We start from the raw sequence: 18,833 nt of genomic DNA on the forward strand, positions 1-18,833 counted from the left end.
ATCAATAGACCCCCAGCAAGATCAGACTCCCCTAGCAACAGTAGATACCCCCCAGCAACAACAGACCACCACCCCCAATCAGTCAGTTCTGTCAAGGGTAAGTAAAATTTTTTTTACCACAGTGGGCAACAGGAGGACATAGGCATTCAGAAGAAGTCAGCACACCACAGTGGCTTCCTTTTTTGCAGGGAGAGGGCATATAACTAATCAGGGACTAACTGGCATGGAGGCCAGCACGGAACTGTAAAATAAGTGCTGGCAAATACAGCCATACTAAATACATGACCTAACTGCAATTAAATAGTCTCACTTCCTGGCATCTTCTAATGTTGGCAACAACTTAGTGCAAGCTAGAGATGCAATAGAAATATATAATAGGATATAGGAGTCTCTATGACAGCTACTGTTTGGGTGTGCTAGGAGATATTTGGGATGCTTGCCTTCATGCCCAAACACCCCCTGCCAGTACAAGCAGTGCTGAAGGGACCCATACAGTGTATTGCTGCTTTCTGGGACAAAAAAATGTCCTGGCTGTAGCGATTCTGACTAAGAAACATCTGTTTTGCACACTGTCACTGCAAACAGGAATATGCCAATGTTTAAAGTGGTTGTAAACCCTTACAAACCACTTTGACCTACAGGTAAGCCTAGATTAAGGCTTACCTGTAGGTCCAAGAAATATCTCCTAAACCTACACGGTTTAGGAGATATTTGCCGAAAGACAGGCACCGCTGTCTACGGTGCATGCGCACTGAGCGTGCCGCTGTCAACGGCGATATGCCGCGAGTGGCGAGTCCCCTGCACATGCGCGGGAGTGACGTCATCGCGGCTTCGCCGAATGACAGCAGCAGAGCAGCGAGACCCACCGAGAAGATGGATGCTCCGGACTACAGGGGACAGCTGTGACTTCGCTGGCTCCTGTGTCAGGTAAGTGACACATAATGGACTACAATGTGATGCATAGTAGTCCATTATGCTTTACCGTTGCAGGTAATTAAAGAGGAAGTAAACTCACCAGGGTTTACTTCCTCTTTAAACTATGGTAATGTTCTTTAAGAAGCAAGATTTTTTTTAGTTCTTATTTATAACATTTACAGATAAGAATAGATTTTAAAATACTGTTTAATAAGAGTAAAAGGGTATTGCAAGTAAAATATTTAAAGAAAATAATATTGCAAAATACATAATAATAGCAACAATAAAGTAAATGGGAATAAAAACTAAAAGTACTTAACATGGTTTTACAGATCTTTATACTCTGCAGAGCCTAGCTAAACACAATTGGGGTGGGTTTATTACATGTCGATTAATGGAGGCTTCACCTCCCTCTTATTTTAAGACACAGACTGGAAGGGCGTGACAGCCTGTGACTGGCAGAAATATGCCCACACCATGTTATTGCCCAAAAATAATAAAGACTTAATTTCAAATATATATTTGTATGACAATATAAAACAGTTTATAGATAATAATTATTTATTTTTACTCTGTATTCTCTGTATGTCTGATACACCTGAAAGCCCTACTATAGGATTTTCTAGGTGAGTTTCTTACAAGGTAGATCACCAAATATTTCTTTACCCCTGTACATTTGCCTGGGTTTGGGATCAGAATGCAGAATGTAATAACACATGAATGGCTGATTTTTTTTGTTAGTTTTTTTGACAATTTACCACTTAACTTTGTACCATTTCAGGTTATTAACTGGACTTAAACTCCTTATATTGGAATAGCTGGAATCCCTTTTTAATATAGGAATAGGTTTGGTTCCAATGGTGTTGTAAAAAGACTAATTAATAAATATGTGATTATTTTATATTAATGTACAGTGAAAAAATATCACAGTACTTATACCTAGCAATTTGCAGTTCATTCACATCTGGAGGGCCCCATGTTGCTAAACCTAGTTGTTGTTCCCTGCTTTGTGCTTTTAACAACAGCACCTGAGATGGAAGTGCTTCAGTAGTAATAGCATGATTGTAGGTTTTGCGAGAGGTTCAGGTATTGATCATTCATTTTTAGCAAGCACAATATCAGGAGACTGGATAAACGGCAAATTAGTAGTATGTTAGAAGAGAGTGGGAGGCATTCCTGCCTGTCATTGTATGTGACCGTATATGTCTATAACAGTGCCTGTGTATATACTGTTTATGTACATTAGGAATAGATCTATCTATCTATCTATCTATCTATCTATCTATCTATCTATCTATCTATCTATCTATCTATCTATCTAGCCTAGTATATACTCTTCATTTAGTGTAGATTACTATATTCAGGCCATGTAGTATATATAATATAGTTTATTGAAGTGGTTAAGGGAAACCCTGCTGGTCTGGTATGGATTTTAAGGGGAACCCCACGGCAAAATAAAAAAATGACGTGGGGGTCCCCCCAAAATCCATACCAGACTCTTATCCGAGCACGCAACCTGGCAGGCCAACAGGAAAAGGGGGGAACGAGAGAGCGCCCCGCTCCTGAACTGTACCAGACCACATGCCCTCAACATGGGGATGGTTCTTTGAGGTCCCCCAAAGCACCTTGTCCCCATGTTGATGAGGACAAGGGCCTCATCCCCACAACCCTTGCCCGGTGGTTGTGGGGGTCTGCGGGCGGGGGGCTTATCAGAATCTGGAAGCCCCCTTTATCAAGGGGGCCTCCAGATCCCGCCCCCCCATGTGAATGGGTAGGGATACATTGTACCTCTACCCATTCACCTAAAAAAGTGTAAAAATTGTAAAAATGACAGGAGACGGTTTTGGACAATTCCTTTATTAAAAAATAAAAATAAAACAGTGTCCCGCGATGTCCATCCATCTTCAATCGTGGCACCGACAGTCCCAGAAAAAAACAGAAAAACTCTGTCTCCATGGGAGGCATCCTGCCGCTTGCCCTCTTTTTGATTTGACAGCTTTTATATAGTCAAGGGCGGGGCCACCGTTGACGTAAGCCCCCCTGATGTCACATGATGTCAGAAGGGGCAGGGTCACTCGGTTGTGGGGATGAGGTTGCAGGGACCCCACAGCACCCTTCCCATTTTGAGGGCATGTGGCCTGGTATGGTTCAGGAGGGGGTTACTCTCTTGTCCCCCCCTTTTCCTGCGGCCTGCCAGGTTGCATGCTCGGATAAGGGTCTGGTATGGATTTAAGGGGACCTCACACCATTTTTTTTTACATTTTGGTGAGGGGTTCTCCTTAACATACAGACCTTAAGGGCCTGGTATGGATTTTGGGGTGGGCCCACGACCATTAAAAAAAAAAAACTTTTGGCTCACTGCTTTTTTTAATGATTTTTTTATGTATATTGCCAGGATCCGAGCAATTAAAAAAATTTTTTTTTCCTTTACAAATGTAGTTTTGCTGCATGACTGTTATGAACATGGGAAAAATGTGCTACTTTACAGGCAGACTAAGGAGACCCCCCAGGCACAATATTTAAAGAAATATTTAATTTTTATTGTTTCACTTTAAGCATTATTAAAATCACTACTCCTGAAAAAAATGGGCGTTTTTAAAAGAGTTTTTTAGAAGCTGAAGATAGAAGCTGGAAACTTTGCCCCACGAAACCCAGCCACTATACAGAAAGGCAAGGATACAGCTTAAACCTAAGCTCCTCCTGATTACACACCTCTGACATGTGTTGGGATGGGGCTTAATCATAATGCCCCATGGGTGGGAAAAAACATGTCAGAGGAATGTAGCTAAAGAAGTCTTACACCCTCCAACTTCCCACTCAGCACTCATATGTGGCATGGTTTTCAGTGTCCATTAAGTAGTTGTGAGAGGCAGGGATGGCAATGCCTGCCTTTGAATACTATTTTAATTTTTTCATATGTGGATGCCTTGCAATTAGAATATACGAAGATATGTGCAGGCACATGGCAGTGAGAGGCTTTGATTTCTAAAGCCATCTTTGCTGGTTTTAGATGGTGGAGTCGTACTTTAAAAAACTTTCACTGTACATTCAGAGAAAAAAATAACTGGTATAATTGAAAGCCCACTCCATTTGTTGCAGATACTTACTTTTCCAGACCTATCCCACCATCTTGGTTCACCAGTTGGAGCCATTTGAAATACCTGGTACCGCTTGTTACCCTCTCCTCTTGATATAGTAAGTGTTTTGGATTTATTGGTGTGGTAAAGTGACAGCCCAAGCACTGTCATGTGGACAAGAGAGAAGATTCTTAGCCCTTTGTAATTTTTTTTATACAAACTGAGCTTATACAGCACTTTATTTTTAGAATTCTGGCATCAGTAGCAAAAGAGGTAGCTTATCACTTTAAACAGATCTGCATATTTCAAACCTAAACAGAACTAAACCCATGAATTTAAAACAGAACTTCATGCTCTCAATTAACATTGACTATTTTAATCATTAGGCTGCTAACATTAGTAAATAGGGGAGAAGTAAATCATATTTACTTGTTTTTAACTTTTTTTTTACATGTCTTCAGTTACTTCCTGGTTTCTAGGTCTAGGCAAATGATCAAATTATGTCATACATGCCAAAAGTCTTCAGGAGAGGGGGAAGGGTTTTCTCAGCTAAGCACTCCCTCCCACACCTCGCAACTTTTTGAGATGGGACCGAGGGACACCTATCAGCAAAAGTATGTAGGGATAGGACACACCCCTTGCCACGCACCCTTAACCACTTCAGTCCCGGAAGGATTTACCCCCTTCCTGAGCAGAGCACTTTTTGCGATTCGGCACTGCATCGTTTTAACTGCAATGTGGCTTCCAAACAATTGACGTCCTTTTTTTCTCACAAATAGAGCTTTGTTTTGGTGGTATTTGATCACCTCTGCAGTTATTATTTTCTGCGCTATAAACAAAAAAAGATTGACAATTTTGAAAAAAAAAACACATTATTTTTTACTTTTTGCTATAATAAATATCCCCCAAAAATATATAAAAAAAAACATTTTTTTCCTCAGTTTAGGCCAATACATATTTTTCTACATATTTTTTGGTAAAAACAAATAGCAATAAGCTCTTATCGATTGGTTTGCTCAAAAGTTATAGCGTGTACAATATAGGCAATAGTTTTATGGCATTTTTATTAATAATTTTTTTTTTACTAGTAATGGCGGCGATCAGCGATTTTTATCAGGACTGCGACATTATGGTAGACACATCGGACAATTTTGACACATTTTTGGGACCATTGGCATTAATACAGCGATCAAAGCTATAAAATTGCATTGATTACTGTAAAAATGTCACTGGCAGTGAAAGGGTTAACCACTAGGGGGCGGGGAGGGGTTAAGTGTGTCCTAGCGGAGTGTTTCTAACTGTCCGGGGGATGGGCTGTGTGGGACGTGATACTGATCGCTGCTCCCGGTGACGTTGTCCTGTCATTAGGCAGAACAGGGAGATGCTGTTTACGTCGGCATCTCTCCATTCTTCAGTTCCGTGACAGGGTCGCGGGTATCCCCACGGTGATCGAATCAGCGGGTCCCACGGGCACAGTCATGCAGCTCGCGGCAGGCGTGCATGCATGGCAGGAAATTCAAAGTAACGTACGGGTACGTTACTTTGCCCAGCCGTGCCATTCTGCCGACATATTTTGTGGTTATAGGAGAATTGTACAAAAAACACGATTGGTTAAACTCACAAGTGCTTTTTTTACCACTACTATTCCTTTATATTGACTTTTGGAATTTACAAATGCAACAATTTAGAAATCAGATGAAAGGTTTAGTGCTGGAAACCACTTTTTGATAGATAAAAAGTGCATTTTATATACATCTATACAGATCAGACCAAAATGAGGGACAAATGAGGAGGAATGAGGGAAAGAGGGACATTGCTCTAAATCAGGGACAGTCCCTCAAAATCAGGGGACAGTTGAGAGCCCTCCTGCCTGCATGCATGAGCTAAGGGCAGGTGGATTTCAGGAGGAATCATCTGCACTTACTCAAGATGACAGCTAGAAATGCCAGGGGGTGTTTTTCAATCTGGTTTCTCAGCAAAAATAAAAAAACAGGGATGGATGGGCCAGTTTGCTTTGAATATTAAAAATAAAATAGGGTTTTTGGTTTGTGGTGCTCAGATGCGGTGTAGTTCCGCTTTAACACTTTCCCAAAACCATTACATTCAAGGCTATCACAAGTTCTTGAATTGTTGAGCCGTCAAATAGCTAACTGATCACATGTACAGTACATATCCATGACAACTGCAGATCAAGTAGAGGCTAAGATGGCAGCTTCCTGGGCTGTAAGGTAGAAAATGGTTTAGTTCTGCTTTAATTGAAGAGAATGCACTTTAAATATTTATTGAATGCAAGTGGGGGTGAAGGTAATAAATGTATACTCATGAAGGGGTATTTTGAAATAAACTGACCCACACACTTGGGTAAACATTGGCCTTAGCCAGGGGATATAAAATTTGAACAAAGTTGAGGACCACTGTATTTCACATTGAACTCTTGCATTATCTGTTATAGTTGCTAAGTTTCTTTACCCAATTAAAAAAAGTTTTAATGTTAATTGTTTACAATTAAACATTCATAAGATTTCAGGTTATGAATGATAAAGCCTTGTTGCCACCTGTTGTGTCTGATTGCTTGAATTCAGCTATTTTCGGATCACTCAGTAAGTATTATTTGGAGTTGCTAATTGTAATCCAAGTAGGAGGATGGATGGATGGGAATGCAGGTACCAGAAAGAACACAAGTCCTAAAGAGAAGATGAGAGTGTCAGTAAAACATTGATACGGGGGAGTTATTCTTTCTACTTTTTTGTAAGACATGATTTCCCCTGTCCTATTTCAGCATGAACATCCACTATCTGCTAATTGAATAGATTGTTATCGTTATAGCAGGAAACACTGATTGTGTTGCCATGGAGACCCCACGTTCCTTAGGAAGACAGGCTGGGGGTGGGAATAGAGTGGGCGACCTTGAGAAACATAAAACAAGGGGGGGGGGAGAGAGGAAGAAACAGGTGGGAATTTGTGACACTAACCAAGAGACAGAGAGGCAGGGTGGCAGATGAATGTGTGTGTCTGTGAGGGGGAGGAAAATGTACGACCATGCTGTAAGCATCCTCTGACGTAGGAGGGAATCCCAGCAACAGGACACATTATTAGGCTCTTCGTTTAAGCTTCGGCGTTTTTCTATTTTTGGCCTTGCTGTAAGATCACTGTTCATGTCAAATTGCCTGTTCACATTGTAACATCATTTCATTATGTTTGACTTCACTGGTGCTGTTTCACTTGAAAGAAAAGGCATCCACGTGTCTAATGGGCTATGTGCCATTTCTCCTATAATTTATAAGAGAAATTTTATATTTAATTTTAATTTAATTATTTAATTTTTATATTTTATTTTTTCAGCATTGCTTCCTGGTTCTCATTTTTAGGCACGCACGTTGTAACTATGTTTCCAAAAATCCAAGGCCAGGCCCACAGCCAAATTCATCATATTCTAATTAGTAAAACTAATTACAGTGTTAATAGGCCAAATTCACAGATCTACAAGGCCAGGGTAGGATATTAAAAAGAAAGAAAAAAAAGTGGCAGTTATTTCAGCTTAGGCCAATGAGATTTGAAAATAACAGTTACGTGGCTAAAATAACTTTTCTTATCTTATTGTTAAAGGGTTAGTTCAGCTTTACCAAAAACAACATGATGCTGTCTCACATGCGTATAGCAGCACAGTGTGCTAAACCTACCTTCCAGGAGGAATAAAAAACAAAACTACATTTAAAAAACACTTCATAAAGTCTTTTGCAATATGTGATGGCTCCCTCATGAGGTATTGTAGGGTTGGAGCAGCCGTTGGAACCAGTGTCTCTAGTGCCCCAGGAGAGAGCGCTAACCTGTTTTTTCAGTGTACTCTTCCCTGTCAAGCCACTGGAGCCCATCATAGGTGCAAGAAGAGAGTACACACTGCACATGTGCAGCCTGAAGTAACAGGACAGCCCTCCTTCTCATAGCAGCGTGATTAAAGCAGAAGGAAACCCATCAATTTAACAGTTTTAAAAAAAAACAGTCCACTTCCTGGCAAGTTCCGCAAATGTAGTGGTCAGATTGGTTGTGCTCTCAACCAAACTGTTAAACCATCCAATGGCTGGTGTCATAACTGATCACATATGCTGTATCATAGCAGTTGAAGATTAAGCAGAGTTCAAGATGGCAGCTTCCTTGGCTGAAAAAAAGGAGGGTTTATTTCCACTTTAGTGTTTTGATCCTTTTTTTATAAAACCTCTGGAAGTAGGAGTGAGCATCCTGCATACAACTTATTTAGACAATATGTGGCACAGTATTAATTGTTTAAGCACAAGTTTGCCTATTAAAGAGTATCAATGTGCAAGTATTATTGTGGTGGTAATGTATAAATATGGGGCCACATGTAGAGTAGTTGTATGTCCCACAGCTATAAAACACACAGCCTTCAGAGGTTGAGTGTAGTCAAGTTAATAAGAGCGGATCTCTTGTTTATTGTCTTCGGTCATAGTACATCACCGCATTTAAAGAATTTCAAAGTGAAAACTTATTTCATTTTGGATAAAGTCGTACAGTAGTAAAAGAAAAAAAAAATCGTAGTTCCTTTTTGTTTGTTTTTTTACATTTTTGATTTTAAACAAGAGTATTGATGGAAATTAATTTTTTAAGAATGTGACTTGTACGGTTTTCTATTTTTTTTTCTAAAATGATCACTGTGGTACTGTCATTTTGTTGACTGTGTCAGGCCTAAGAGGAGTGTGAAATTAATTGATATTCATGATGTGTAGCTCCTGAACAGTAAGTATCAGATATCTGTGAAGCTTGAGGAAAACGATTTACTTATTTCTATAAACGTCACTAAACAAATTGATTAGAAAGGCATGATAGTGCAGTCCCACAGTGATTCAGATATTGGTGAGTGTCAATGAAAGTGTGTCAAGTGGGATCAATGTCAATAAGCAAGTTGTTAACTTTTAAATAATGTACTGTGGTTTTCAAATATTTTTTTTTAAGCCATAGTTTAGAAAAAAAAAATAAAAAATCAGCACAAAGACTTACTATTAATCCAGTGCTTCCCTTAACATCTTCCTCCATCGATCCCCCAGCTACCCCATCTTCATAATCTTCTGGTGTGTGGGGCAGAACTGAGAGAAATTTGAAAAGCACTCATCAAGATTGCCTGACTATGCCGCCCTTTCTGCCCAGCTCCACCATTTATAAAGCCATACTACATGGATGCATTAAGGTGAAAAAAAACCTTCAAGTGAGAAATAATAAAAGATGATCTCAAGTGTGTTTGACTTGCTTCCGAGTCAGAAGACCATATACACAAGCCATAATAGTAATAAGTTGCACAGTGATAGTGCTGTCGCTGCTCATAATGCTTAAAAAATATCCTATATTTGGCTAGCTTATTTTATTTTAACAGCTGTTCCCTAATAGGGAATATGGTCAGATCTACAGCATGTTAGATTACAGTACATTTGTTTTCACCTTTTGGACTTTGACACAGTAGTTTTTAGTATAATCGCTTAGCTGCAAAGTAGTTTACCGCTGACCTTCATCTGAAAGTATTACATGTTGCCCTGCCTCATCCCTCTCTTACAATTGGACATAAAGCTTTGCCGTTTTCGTGCATGAATGGAAAATCACCTACATGTGCAAAGATGTGCCAGGACTCAAAATTGGAGCCACCTAAGAGAGGGACTGAAGGTCTGCTTTAAGTTTCAAAAAAGTATGCAGGAAGTCCCCCTCCTCTTGCCTCTCAACAAAAAAACAAAATCACATAAAAACTAAATGTATTGCACTCAGAACACTGGGGGTTATTTACGAAAGGCAAATCCACTTTGCACTGAACGTGCACTTGGATGTGCAGTCCCTCTAAATCTAAGGAATAGATCTGAAATGAGGGGAAACTCTGCTGATTTTATCTTCCAATCATGTGCAAGCTAAAATGCTGTTTTTTATTTTCCTTACATATCCCCCTCAGATCTACAACGACTGCACTTCCAAGTGCACTTGCAGTGAAAAGTTGATTTTCCTTTAGTAAATAACCCCCCACTGTGTGGTTGGCTTACTAAAGGCAAATATGCTGTTCACTTTGCAAAGAAATCTTCTTTTGCAAGAGATTTTTTTTTCTTGCACAGTGGGTTATTAGGTATTCTTTGTAATGGGAATTTTCTCCATATTCACAATTCTAAGCAAACATTCCCTTGCAAAGTGAATATTCCCTTGCAGTGTGAACTGCCTATTTGCCATTAGTAAATTATTTCCTATATCTTAATTTGGACATACCCCAGAACAAAGCTTTAGTTTATCTGCCAACATTTTATGAATAACCTGAAAGTACTGTAGCCCTAACCCTTAAGCCTAACCAGAGAGAAGACAGAGCATGCAACCTGAGTGTAGTATAAAGAGCTTTATTATAAGACATAAAAGACAAATGGTAACTAACATACTAACCCTTATAACCTCAGCATGCTATGTAACTTAACCTTAAAGTCAGGGCCGTCTTTAAGGCGGGGCAAAAGGGGCAGCTGCCCTGGGCCCTGCATTGTTGGAGGGCCCAAAGCAGCTGCCTCATACTTGCCAACTGTCCCAGTTTAAATTCCCTTGGCCCTTGAAGTTTTAGTCCTGTGCTGTGTTCTGATATCTCATTGCAAAGTGCTGCTACTAATGCTGCTCAGCTCTGCCCTATTGTTGTGTATGGACAACTCACCTGCAGACCCTGTGTTTACATGTAAATAATCAGCATTTATATGTAAATGGCAGCATCCTGCAGCATTGATATGTAAATAAAGGTGGCATTCTTATTGCCTAGCATGCATTCGCTCCATAAGATGCAGAGACATTTTCCCCCATATTTCTGGGTGAAAAAGTGCATCTTATGGTGCGGAAAATATGGTAAGTCTCCAATTGTTTGTATAAAATTAAAGATGAGGTAGTGTCAAATATGTCAAGTCACAAAACTGCATGTGCCTCTAAAATGGTCAAAAATTACTTTACCAAAAAATATCATTAGATTAAGTGCTCTTACAGCTGATCAGTTAACTGTAAATGAGGACCTAGAAATTTTGCTCACACTTTGATGCTCACGGCAAAATAACACGTTAGTGTTTACATAAACATGCATGCCCTGTATGCACATCTGCATCTCAGTGTGTGCTCAGGGCAATGGGGTTGCTTTTAAAATTGTATTTTTGCTATTTGTTCTTATTGATTTATTTTTATGTTCTAACATTAAGGGCCAGTTAACACCAGATGCAGTTCCATACAGTTCCATGTGCTTTTTTTCGGAACTAAAAATGCATGCACAGTGTTTTCCATATATTCCACTGGCTCTAGTTCAGACCATGAAGTCAGTTTCCAGTCAATTTCCGGTGCAGAAAATGACCGGAAACTGACTGCATGGTGTGACCTGGAGCCATTGGAATACATGGAAAACACTGTGCATGCATTTTGTGCAGAAAAAAAGCGCACAGAACTGAATGGAACTCCGTCTGGTTTGAACTAGCACTTAAAGTGAATGTATACAATACCCAGATCACTTTTACATTAAAGCCAGGGGCAGGCAGAATAAAACAGATACAAGCTTATGGCTGCTACTGCTTGTTTATAACGTCTCAGGCTGGATTCACACCTATGCATTTTTTGTGCTTTTTGCATTTTGCAGATTTGCACTAAAATCCATTTAACATGGTTTCCTATGGAACATATTCTGTAGTGCAAAAAGTACTAAAAATGCATAGGTGTGAATCCAGCCTCAGAGTTTGGATGTACTACATATGTCCAGAGAGCTGAAGTAGTAAAGAAAAATTGCCCTTTTTAATATCATAAAAATCCTACTATCTATGTAATTATGTAGTTACTCAGTTTGAAAAAAGGCACAAGTCAATCTAGTTTGACCAATGTAATGTTAGGGAGGGGGCTGTGGAGTTATGTTTAGCTTAATTAATCCTGTCCTGGCATATCTGATAATCAGTTATAAACTAGATTTGAACAATGTCTGTCCTAACAAAAGGGTTAAAGGTCTCATGGCTTGGGCACATTGTATGGCTATGCACTTTTAGTCAGTTTGTCCCTCTAACTGCACTTTTAAATTGTTCAAAATATCATGCAGTACTGTTTGTAAACCTGCTTCAAGTAAAGTACTAGAAAGGTAATTAAAAAACCTAGAAAGGTAAGAAATATATATTTGTTCATTATTTTTAGGTATGCTGTGTGAATGGGAACCTGTGCCCAGATAATGTAAATATCACGAGGGTAATGATTGGAGATATATAACTTAAAGAGGAAGTAAACCCTGATGAGTTTACTTCCTCTTTCATTCCCTGCAAAGGCAAAGCATAATGGACTACTATGCATCGCATAGTAGTCCATTATGTGTCACTTACCTGACACAGGAGACAGTGAAGTCGCCGCTGTCCCCTGTAGTCCGCCGCATCCATCTTGTTGGTGGGGTCTCGCAGCCCAGCCGCTGTCATTCGGCGAAGCCGCGATGACGTCACTCCCGCGCATGCGCGCGGGAGCCGACACGCGCGGCAGCTCCGTCGCTGAGAATGCCGCGCTCAGTGCGCCTGCACGCCGCTGTCTACGGCGCATGCGCCGTAGACAGCGGTGCCTGTTTTCGGGAAAATATCTCCTAAACCATATAGGTTTAGGAGATATTGCTTGGACCTACAGGTAAGCCTTAATCTAGGCTTACCTGTAGGTCAAAGTGGTTTGTAAGGGTTTACAACCACTTTAAGGACAGTATTGTACTACTCAAAATCTGTTCTTATTGGAACCCTGGACAGCATTTTTACAGTATCATGGGTGCAGTCATTTTGGATTCCTCCAGGGGAGATAGGGGCAAGTGATAGATACAGTGCCTTGAAAAAGTATTCACACCCCTTGAAATTTTCAACATTTTGTTGAGATTTTATGTGATAGACCAACACAAAGTGGCACATAATTGTGAAGTGGAAGGAAACTGATAAATGGTTTTTAATTTCTTTTACAAATAAATATCTGAAAAGTGTGGCATGCATTTGTATACAGCCCCCTGAGTCAATACTTTGTGGAATCACTTTTCTCTGCAGTTACAGCTGCAAATCTTTTTATGTATGTCTCTATCATTTTTTTGCACATCTAGAGAGTGGAATTTTTTCCCACTTTTCTTTGCGTTCTGTTGAGGGTGCGACTGTGTCAGAACACAGAGCTCATCAGGGAGATCGCCACACTAACATCGGATGTGTTGGTTCAGCAATCTGTATTTATTTATTTTTTTAGCCCCTTGGGTGAACGAACAAAAACTTATAGTGTGTACCCAGCTTTAAACTGGAAGAGGAACAAGCAGGTGTGCTATAGTGCAAGAAACATGCTGATAGGAGAGAGCAGAGTGACAGACAAATGAGCTCATTGGTCTGCTACTTCTCCTTACACTAGCCAGTTACAGGGTTGGGGTAAGGAGGATAATTGTATGAGAAAGTGAACCTGTAGCAGAGAAACATGTGGTTCCATACACTGTCGAGCAGGACTGTGCTGTAAGCAAAAGTTGTGTACGTCTCAAGATTGGATCGACAGAAATTCAAATCCTTTGGCAGGTAGAACAGCTTTTACAATTGCATCTCTCCTGTGTATTTAGCTGTATACTTAAAGATAATGTTTGGATAGTCTATAAATATTTTCATTTAGCCAGGGTTTGATGAACGTAGTAGTAGTTGTTCCCTTTAACTGGATTTGTTCTGTAATGTTGAAGATGGCTCATAGCTTATCAGGCCCATTTATTAAGTTCTTATGAGTGTCAGGAACATATCCTAGCATTAATATCCAAACAGGTAGCACAGTCACCTATATCCAGTCACTGTGAAATGCGTCAAACCAGATGTTAATTGTCCGAGAACAAGATAGGAGGTGTGAAAGTTGTGGAACCACCCTTTCCTAGATTCTTAGTGTTAGGACGTCTATGTAGGTGTTATTCCTCTGATTTACATGGCTGAAGGTGTAAATTGTTGTCAAATCGCTCAGGCAGAGATAGGAAGGGAAAACTCATTAGGATATTTAACAAATATCAAAGACCTTTGCCTTTCAAGTCTAACAATGCACTGAGGCAGAGTTTTGTACATTCAAAAAAACCTAATAGCCAAACACACACAAAATACTTTTATATATGTATTGCAGTGTAGTGAGGAATGCAAAGCCCTGTACATTAGGGAGACAAAGCAACCTATCAACAAATGAATGGCCCAACAAAAGTAAGCAAATCTTACAGATCAAGACTCAATAGTATTCCTTTACCTTAAGGAAAAACATTATTTAGAGAACAGTGAGGTGCCTAGTTTGGACAAAGAGGATAACTGGTTTACAAGAGGTATGAATAAAATGCCCTCTACTTCACACTGGAACAACCATTTCTGAACAGGAGTGCGGGCCTTCAACGCCACCTGTCTTCCACATTTAATGCCTTTTACGTTAGTAGTCAAGAGATTTGACAACAATTCACACCTTTAGCAACATTAAATATTGATGAACATATATGCAGACTTACTGCCACCAAGGATGGGATTATATAACTAAAACACAATCCACAATTTTTACACCTTCCACCCTGTTCTTGTGCCTTATCCCACTGTGATTGGATATAGGTGACTGTGCTACATTTAAATGCTAGGTATGTTCCTGATACTTATTAGAACTGAAGAAGTAGCTTGGATAACCTACAAAACATATTCAACATTATGAAACAAGTCCAGTTAAATGCGACTAACTACTGCTAGCTATTTTTATTAAGGCAGAGCAGTGGCTGTGTACAAAAGACCAGCAACACGTGACAACCACTACATTTTACCTTCACAAGTCAGAACAGTGGAGCTTGGTTGCTTATTGCTATGAGCTAATGGGCTATCGTCTACCTACAGCTGCCTTTTTTGGTCTTTGCCCTATTGAATATGTTGGACTAAACTTTAACTAACTTACTATGTAGACATTTCTCGTGCCACTAGGGGCATGATATTTGCCTTTTAGAAGAAATGGCTATAGTCAGAAGTTGTATACATGAAATATTGCTTTTTAAAGCCAGGCTAAATTACTGTTATTATAAGTAAAAGCCAAGGTTTACATGTTTGAGACATATAAAGGGGCTGGTATAAAGGGAAAAGCAATACTATGCATTATTATCTGGAATGATATACACTCTGTTATATCTGTAAAATACATATTTTAACTGATAGTTGTACTTTGATGTGTGGAATTTGAGAAGGTGCACAATTTAATTTACAGAAACTGGAGAAATGTGAGTATAGTGTTGAAAGGCAGGGACATACCGAGTTTGGGATCCTGGTAGCCATAGTTCAATTGAAACATTGCTTGCAGGACAAACAGAGACACTAATGTTTTAATATGACCATGGACACTGGCAATTCAGTGCAACCTAGAAATCCCTATACTTTTCAAAGTTTGTAAAAAGAGTCTTCAGGTCAATTAAGCAATCCGCAATCTTCTCACCAATATATCCAGGACAGCAGATCATTCTACAATGACCACTAGGCTTTTCTTTTACACTTTAAAGGATAGAATATACGCTAAATTATTTCTTAGCTTTTCGATAACTTTTGAACAGCAACACCATGATATTGACTCAGAAAATTAAAATTTATTTCAGCCTGCTTAAAAAGGTCACTTCACCTCTCATGATCTAATGCAGAAATCCATAAGACTTGAACAATGCTCAGCAACTGTTTCTGCATGTTGTAAGATTAACCTTCTCATCACCCCCTGGCCTAATGATCTGTGAAACATTTTGTACATTAATACAACTTAACAGTGTGAAGTATTGTAAGTACGTATTAAGGGCTGTGCAGTACAGTTCATTTATGTAATAACAGTATATGCCATACCAAACAGAAAAGTACAAAATAATATGCTACCAAAACCATACAGCTGATATTTTTAGGTTATAACATTAGCATCATAATCTACCCAGGAAAATGGAAAGACTTTATTAGTAAATTATTTAAATGTACAGCTCCTTATTAGTTTGTCCCATAACTACTTGATTATGTGTATGGACTAAATACTCAGCATATAGAAGATCAGTTTTCACCATCCTGTGTGGTCACATAGGAGTGAATTTACTAAAGGCAAATAGACTGTGCACTTTGCAAGTACAGTTGTGCTAATTTTCCCAGAGCTTAGTTAATGTGGTAAAACTTCACTTTGTAAAGAATATCCCACCAGTTGCTAGGATTTTTTTTTTTAAATCAGTATTTTTGCTTGCACATGATTGGACGATGAAAATTAGAAAAGCTTTATTTACCACATTAACTAAGCTATGGGGAAAATCATTGCAACTGCACTTCCAGATTGCAACTAAACTTAAAATGTGCACAGTCTATTTGGCTTTAGTAAATCCACCTCATAATGCAATAAGCAGCTTAGGACCACAATTGTATGCTGGAAAGAACTAAGTATATGAATACTTTAGATCGATATGGTGGCAAAACCTCACAGATGTGTTGTAGTTGTGGGTCGGTACTGCCACTACTGCACATGTGCTGGATCTGGCGTTTCTGACATTGCAATACAGTGACGTTATGATGCCATACCGAGCATGCATATGGATTGTGTGGAAGCTTGATTGTTTGTGGTCATATTAATGCTGTTTGTATGCGTGACTGTCATATCAGCACACCTTAAAGTGGTTCTAAAGGCAGAAGGTTCTTTACCTTAATATATTCTATTCAAGGTAAAAAAAAAACTTCTGTAAGTAGCCACCCCCCAAAACACTTACCTGAGATTGATCTTGATCCAGCGATCTGCATGAGAGCAGAGGCTCTCTCTCTACTCATTGGCTCAGACACAGCAGCCATTGGCTTCTCTGTTGCTGTCAATCACAGCCAATGAGGAGGTATTGAGGGGCATTGCAGGCCTGTGCTCTGTATGTCTTATGGACATACAAAGCCAGCTGGGAAGCAAGCCCACACAAGTGCCCCCATAGCAAGTGGCTTGCTGTGGAGGAACTCGTGGTGGGAGGGGGGGTGCAGGAGAGTAAACAAGGGAACCGAGAAGATGAGGATCGGGGCTGCAAATTCATTTCACAGAGGTTATATATTTGTTTTTGTTTTTTTTTAAATAACAAATTTGCCTTTAAAATCACTTTAATAACCCCACCCGCAGCCATATTTGATGAAGTCAAAAATTAACCCAAACACCATCTATGAGAAGACCAAGAAGGTGAAGTTACCAAGGGGGTGAAACTATTACTTTACAATGTGTCCTTTGCTTATCCAATGGTAATATTATTAACTTGACATCTGAATTTCAAGATGGAACTAAGAGAAAAAAATGCATACATCTATTTATAAAATTAGCAGTGGATGTGATTTTGACCAAGCATTCTCTGATGTAAAATCAGTCATTGTCTTTTAAAACCTGTCACTCGTAGATTCTCCAACAGCTTTATAGATAGACCTTATACTGCCCAATAGAATTTTGAAAGAGAGTGGAACATTCACAGTACATGATCTGAACATACCTAAAGTGTTACCAATAGTTGCTCCTAAGCAGACCGCTCCTTCGCATGTTGGTATCAAAATAGGTAAGTCAGGGACGGTCATAAAATCTCTATAAGCTTGTCAAATATAGAGATAGGCATGCAGTTGAAGCTAACATAACTTCTCTCAACAGTACCAGTAAGATTGCTTGATTGATCAGATCAAGCCACCTTGAGCTGTTAACTGTCCACCTGGATATTCTGTGATGAATTCTGGGATTTAATGAAAGCTAGAAGACTTTTATGGATGTAAATGCACCATTACATCCAGTTTTTAAGCAGGATCTTCTTGTCAGTTGTAGCACAGTACTGCTATTTCACTTTTGGTCACTTGCATGGTTTCCTATGCCTCTAATGTGGAGCTCTTACCTCTGATAATGGAGATATTCATATTATTGTGAAGGGTTCTGTGGTTAACAAGCCTCACAGCTAATGAACATCATTACAATAAGAAATCCAAGGAGCACAATGTGGAGCCGCTGAAGGTGAGACGACAGATATGCAAATATTCTTTATTCTATCACCTGTCCTTAGCTGCAGTGGCATTTTACAACGGTGTGCAATTCAGGTGCCAATATCAGATCTATTGGCTCTCCAGTCTAGTACTCAGCCCACTAGTAGGATTCGATTCTACAGCCAAATGTAGGAGTGTCCTATAATACACACAAAGTCTCTGCAATGTGTTCACTAGATAAATTCTCATGAAGTCTCTTTATGTCTTCAGTTTTTTCATATAAACTAGGTAAAGTTTTGATCGCAAGATGTTAAACCTGCTGCGGGCCGTGGCCATTGGATTTCTATATGGTATGCGTTTGGGGTGAATAGTGGGTTACTTTTGTTCAGAGAAGCAAGGTAGTTAGGAAAACTGTACTTTTTGTGGAAATAGAGTTATCCTTTTGGATAAGTTTAACACAAGGACATTTTAAAAACAGTTCTAAAGTTTCCATAAACATAAGAGGGCACTCAGACATGCAATAACATACTTTAAAGGCGCTGCAGATAATTAATTAGGTAGCTCAGTTACATATTGAACATGAGGTAATATTGGTTACGGATGATGTTTCTTCGCTTTACACTATTATCCCTCGCAATGGCGTCGCGTTTCACTTTTTGGATCAAGTTAATCATATGCCCCTCATTCAAAAAGAGTTTGTGTTGGATTTACTCAGGTTCACAATGGATATACTGTAACTATTTCAATTATGGTGGTAGTTATTATTTACAACATACAAGCATGGCTATGGGAGCCAAATTTGCTCCCAGCCTCACCAATTTATTCATGGCATGATGGGAGGAGGAAGCTATTTACAGAAGCAGGTGTGATGAGCTGCTATTTTGAAGGTGCTATATTGATT

The 18,833-nt window shown here is 39.4% G+C and overlaps 1 protein-coding gene across 1 annotated transcript in view; it reads left to right on the forward strand.

Annotated features, from left to right (window-relative positions):
* The window catches only part of GRIN2B (glutamate ionotropic receptor NMDA type subunit 2B), a 969,425-nt gene that overhangs the window by 256,711 nt on the left and 693,881 nt on the right, over window positions 1-18,833 (forward strand). The window lies entirely within an intron of this gene.

Source organism: Lithobates pipiens, unplaced genomic scaffold, assembly GCF_037356315.1.
Source record: "Lithobates pipiens isolate NorthernLeopardFrog02 unplaced genomic scaffold, aLitPip1_a1.2 Scaffold_23, whole genome shotgun sequence".
Taxonomy (NCBI): domain Eukaryota; kingdom Metazoa; phylum Chordata; class Amphibia; order Anura; family Ranidae; genus Lithobates; species Lithobates pipiens.